The following is a 6698-nucleotide window of genomic DNA, read 5'->3' on the forward strand; positions in this document are numbered from 1 at the left end:
GCGTGTTTGGTAATTCAATAAATAAATACTTTAATGAACTAACCACATGGTAAAGCCAATGTTCTCATTTTAATAAAAGCTTTAATGCAAAATCAGAACGTAAAGTGACGTAGTATTGGCGTAATGCACTTCAGCTGCTGTTTTTTGAAGGACACTAAAGGAGAAATATTTACGATAGTCATTTTTATATCACTTTGACGGCACTACCTTTTTCTATCGCCTACTTTATCTCAAGAAATGTATCTTAATGTATCACAATATATGCCAACGCATTTGAAATCATGGATAGAAGAAGAAGAAGAATTCCTTTATTAGTCCCGCAACGGGGAAATTCAATTTTTTTCACTGTTATTGTTAATTATGTTGCACACACACACAGGCCCGAAATACACACACATGCACAGACAGGACCTATATACATGCAATTAATGGAGAGATGTCAGAGCGAGCGACCAGTCCATACTCCATTCATGGTCCACACAGGGACTCGAACCGGCAACCCTCCGGTTCCCAGCCAAGTCACCACACTTTAAACGTTTAGCTCCATCCTTGATTTTACCTCATTGAGTCCCTTGTGACACTGACGGGACATCCTTGGTGCAGTCACGTGACGGGACATCCTGGGTGCAGTCACGTGACGGGACACCCTGGGTGCAGTCACGTGACAGTTTGTGAGTTTGCATTTCCACAACATTTCCAACATGGCTGTGTGTCTGGTCAACATGTGACTGAACAAGCTTATTATAAAAAGCTATTTTTTTATGTTTCTAGGGTAAAATTCAAGTCATTTAACAATTCTGATGTTTCCATAACACGTCCTTTATTACAGTTAACCTCTTCTGAGCACATTCGGTGAACAAAAGTCATATAAAACATTAAGTAAATATTGTGACATATGGCGCATCGTGTTTTTAACCTTAAAAAGTCACAATAAGATAAATAATTATGATCTGCTCAGTTATTTTAGCTGATTCAATGATATTCAACTATTTATTTTTCTTAAATGAAAATAATAATACACGCTTAATAGACGACATAGAACACGTTTCTGAGATTTTTTGTAAATACCCGTCAGAAATCTGAAATGTTTAATGTAAATGTTGCGTTGGGCGTTAACGGAAATTTCCCACACCAAAAAAAAAAAAAAATCAAATAATTTGACATGATTTTTTTGTTTATATTATGTATTTATATTATATTATATTAATATACTTTGAATTGAGTAATATAAAAGAAGTAGTTCAATATCATTTAATCAGCTATATTAACTGAGCAGATAATTATTAAATTCAAAGCATATGGAACATTATATAAACAAAAAATCATGTCAAATTATTTGATCTATTTTTGTGTGTGTGTGGGAAATTTCCGTAAACACCCAACTTAACATTTAAAGTATACAACATTTCAGATTTCTGACGGGTAAAAAATCTCAGAAACATATACTACTATATCGACTATACGATACTATATCGTCTATTAAGTGTCTATTATTGTCATTTTAGAGGAAGTAGGTCTGGGTTCTAATGCGTTAATGTGAATCACATTGACTTAGTAATGTTTATATATATTATAAAAACCAAGACTGTGATTTTCAAATGATATAAGTCATAAAGTGTGGTCTTTACCTACTCTGTAAAGTGTCCTGAGATAACTTTTGTTATGATTTGGCACTGTAAATAAAATTGAATTGAATTGAATATTCCTTCAGGTATTCCAGATTTTTCTGAGAATTTGAGCCGATCGTATTTTTTCACAAGATTGATTTTATTGTAACACGATAAATTATGATATTTAATTACGTTCAGCCTTCCCGAGATGCAACATCCGTAACTCAAAGAGCCACGTTGTAGTGACGAAGAAGGTCTTTTTGAGCGATTGCTGTAATGTCCGAGTCTTCAGCGGGGATGAGTGATAACTTTGCTGTCGTGGTTGCCATGTTGGAAATGTCGCTGTTAGGTGATGGGTTTTTCACTCCGTGCCCTTCGCATTCCTCTGACCTCAGAATAAAGAGCTGTGTTGAAACAGTGTCCGAGGAACCCTCAGAGCCCAGACGTGTGATCTATCTAAATCATCTTTTTGGCAGACTCCTCAGGAAACACCACCGCAGCCATAACTCACTCTATCGGTGCTTTAACTGGGATGTGCATAATTCCTGGGCGATTATGAAAGGGCCGGGGGCTGGCAGTGAGAGCGAGGACCCGTCCCTTGTAGCATTTCCCTCATCTCCTGCCGCAAGTCCAGGCAGCCGTCTTGGAAATATGTCTCGGTCAAACAACAACGGAGGCATACGGCGTAATAATGCCTTCATGTGGTGCAAGCATGTGCTGAGCTGTAGCGCTGCCGTTTCCTCGTGCCTACGCTGGAAAAACATCAGCTACTCAACGGGTTGAGCTGACAGATTCTATATTTTCTGTGAATCATTCACAAAGCTGGTTATTGCATTCTTTTTACAGCCACATCATGAGAAGTAGGGCAGTGTGTAGTCGCCTTCCCCAACGCTGCCTTCACTGCCCTTTGAAAGCAGTGCTTCTTTTCTCTTTTCTTACACTGGAAATGTCATTTAATGCATCATTGACTCCGAAATAGGACTGCAACTTAAGTATTCTCTATCAGTTTATTGAATATTTTTTTTTGTCTGTTAAATGTAAAAAAAAAAGTTCCCACAACCCACAGTGACGTCTTCAAATTGTTTGATTTGTTCGACCAACAGTCCCAAACTTTTAATTTACAACCAAATAAAACAGAAAAAAAGGGGTTTGTCACGTTTGAGAAGCTGGAATATTTTTCTGGATAGATATTTAAATTATTTGCCAGTTTTAAAAATTATTTAAGATACATTTTTTGTTGTCAATCACATCATTGTGGTGCTACTAACTATAGCAACAATAATGGAAAGTTATTCATACTAATGGCACAGGGCTCCAGACTAACCTTTTTTTAACTGTGGCCCCCAAACTAAAAATTTTAGGAGCGGGACCAGAATTTTTAAGGGCACACGCGGTAAATCAATAATGGATGCAGAAACTACAATGTGCAGTTTCAAATGCAGTGTCAGAAGGTAAACCGGCAGCACCATCGCTGTCATAACAGTGCAATATTAAAAAAGAAATACCATACATTCAGAATAAGGGGTGTGACGAGATGATACGCGATATTGAGTCAACGAGACGCGATTATAGTTTAACACTATTTTAAAATGTCAGTATTTCCTTTACGGGGGTGGTGATTTTAGCAGAGGGCTGTGGTGGTGCTGTGGGTGTCTTGTCATAGTACTTGTGTTAGCAGCGGTAAATAAAAGTAAAGTAAAGCGCCCACACTGCTTACATATTGTTCCCGTCTTATCTGTCACTATGTTGCTGTTTAGCCACTTCCATATTGAAGACATTGTTTCATTCTAGTAAAGAATTGCTAACTCACATTGGTATATGGTACCATATGCTGTGTTTCTATTCACATATTTTTATGTGGAAACTGTTTTTCACTGTCGGCGTCTTCCTGGAATTGCCTTAATTGTGGTCTTCGTTTTCTGACATTATGATGAGCATGAAACGTGGCCAATAGGAGCTCTCCATTTTCCTCAAGCATCTGACAGTTTTAGATTTGGTTGGATGACCAATGTGACTTTAGGTTTTCGGTTTGCAACCTCGACTACTTCTACTCTGTTCAGTGATGGATTACAGATTATGTGTGAAGCATGGCCTATAGCGCCAACGATGCTACACTAGTAACCTAGTTTATTCACGGCATTTATCACTTGATAACGTGCCTGAATCACATTTCTTTTTTTGCAACATTTCTATTTTTTTATTTGACAATTGAATGGAAACACGGCTATAGATGCAAGGACGTTTGCTAGTCATGGAGATGGAAGGGAGCATTATAAAAACACTTGTGTACTCATGTAGCACCTTACTTGTCTTCTGACTCATCAAGGCACTTTTATACTACTTGTCACATTCACCCATCCACACAGATATTCATACTGATGGCAGAGAGGCTACCTGCCCATCATCTAATCTAATTATTCAAACCGCATTTACACTCCCAGCCAGGGAATCGGATCACCGGTCTGTGGAATTCAGGACGGCCGCCTGTCCACATCCAGAATTAGTAACATGCCATACTTGTCCAGCCCCACCTTGTTGCCTCAGAAGCCTGTGAGCAGCTCTGCAGGGGCAGCTTGATGGACTGCTTTCTGCCTTGCTGTCTGTGTCTGAGCATGCAGCCAGGCACTAAGCTAACAGAGCAGATCTGGCTCTCATTAACGCAGTCTTGTCTCTCTGCTCCTCTGCCTGTCACAGTGGCGGGCCGTATGGATTAACGCTCAGACGAGCCCCTCAGGAGAGCAGTCATGCTGTCATGTGTAAAAATGTTACGAGACGTGGGGCATCGTTTCATAAGGTGTTGGGTTCCCAGACGTCACTCACTTTGTCATGCTCATTCCCGGTTTTGCTATCAGGTAATTGTTTTGCCATACTGGCTTATAGAAGCAAAGGAGAGGATGATTGGAAAGATTATCCTCTGCCACAAGCACCTGAATTGTATATTGTAGTGAGGAACTAATACGTTCGCCATAAGGTCAGCCCTCTGATAATGAGAACGTGATAGGTCTGGGACCAGTGACACTGAAGTACAGCAGGCCTTCTCAGAGTTCACTTTAACAGAGTCCTTGGACTCTCCGCTCTTGGGTTTGAACCTTTACAAACATGATCAAACCTCTCTTTCCTTCCTCTCCAAGCGACCTTCCTTGTTCTGGGCAAAAGGACTCTGAGGCACCTGCAGACTGTTTCACTGTTTACGTTCTTAGGTGAGGTAAAGGAAAATGCCCCTTTGCTCCTGCTCTTTCCTTCCTCCGAAGGCAGCCAAAGCCAAGCTCTGGCCTCTCTTAGGTTACCCTCTGAGCACCACAAGACTGTGAGGTAATGACCGGCATGCCCAGAACTGATGGCTCTGTCACTGCAGGTGGAAACACTTTGATTATGTCGAACCTTGTGTTTACATTGTTGCACCCGTTTACATTTAGACCCTTTGACATTTCATCAAGCGATGCAGCGTCCCGTTTCAGGACTCTGATCTGTTTTGAGCTGTGTGACCTGCTCTAGGCCCCTGGGTTACAGAAAAGTCAGTCAACCCCCCGTCTCTTGACTCACTATGACAATTCTTGAACCGTCTTGTGTGGGCCCTGCTGGTATAAGTATTTTGATATGAAATAATATTTCAGCTAAGGAGACTACCTGAATAGTGTTAAATGTACAGAGTAAAAACATTCAGGAGAAAGTCCTATCAAGGATTACTATGGGTTCTGTCAACACATAGGCTTACCTACATCCTCAGAAGCAGCGGGCCTGTATGTGTTCCCATCAATCACACCAGACCCCCATAACTTAATAAGAACAGGCCTCGGGTAAGCAGGAAACCTCCATCCTTGTTTGGTGTGAACCTCTGGCCTTGTATCCATGTAAGTCAGTTCAACTAGTAATAGAGCTGTAATTGAGTTCCCTCATATTTGATATTCTGTCAATCTAATTTAAACCTAAATGATTGTCTTGTAACCCACTCTTGTTATTTTCAAAAACACACCGCCCTGTGTACAGGCCCTAAAGAAAGCTGGAGACAGGGACCCCTCACCCTGGAAGAGAAAACTCTTCTCACCACAGGGGTTGCTTTCATCCTTGCATCAAGCTGCTGTGGCAATAAGCACGAGGGTGGAAAACAGACCAGCAGCAGGGGCACCGCCGCCCCGTAAAAACAAAATGGAAGGATGAGTGACTTCACTCATCATCCCACCACCCATAATTCCCCTTGTTCACTGTGCTTCCGTCCCGTGTGGCACATCTCTGGCTGCACGCCGCCTCTCCTTCTCAGATTCCGCGGCCCTGTCGTCATTCGGTGTGTCAGGACGCCCGGCCGGATCTCACTCATGCTACCACTACAACATGGAAGCAAATACCCATGTACTCTGCAGCCATCGGCTTCTATAATAAACTAATCACTTTGTATCAACATGGGATGGGTGTAAGCTTTCCACATGCCTCAAACTCTTTCATGGACTAGACACATGCTTCTGCTGCAGTGCTTTGCTCACAGGGAAAGAAAAAAAGAGCCACATTAATAAACTCCCTTCTGGGTGAGATGATTGGCATGTATAGAAACAAATTCATTATTTTGTATAAATAATCTGGCCCCTGTGTTGTAATTGCGCTGCTTATTTTTCTTTGCCAAGCTGATCTCGATTCTTGGGGTTGGACCAGAGAATTTGTTAGAAACCACCAAGTCTAAAGACCTCAATTTCACTGACTTTGAAGAGACAAGGAAGTCTAGAAGGCCCGGGAAGATCCGCTGTTTCTTTATAGAAGCTGTTTTTACACTAGGCCGGGCCTTTAGTTTAGGGACAAAGTTCAGAGGATGAACTTTTTGGCACTTTCTTTAGGTCTTGCAGGGTCTTGTAGCTTGAGCTTAACCTTATTACAGGTCCACACCACTGTGTTTTTTTGCTGACCGTTTGCTGTCCTTTGTGCCTCAGATGTAACCCGAGTTTGGGGTTTATTACGGCAAACCACAGGAAGCTCTGACTCTTTGACTGTATAGTGGACAATTGAATTTGAAAACACAAAGCCGACCTCTACCTCTCCCACCCTCCTACCAGCGGGCTAAAGTCAAATAAAGCTCTCTCCAAGGAAATCATACCCAGGTCA

Source organism: Echiichthys vipera (assembly GCF_963691815.1).
Source record: "Echiichthys vipera genome assembly, chromosome: 21".
Taxonomy (NCBI): Eukaryota; Metazoa; Chordata; class Actinopteri; order Perciformes; family Trachinidae; genus Echiichthys; species Echiichthys vipera.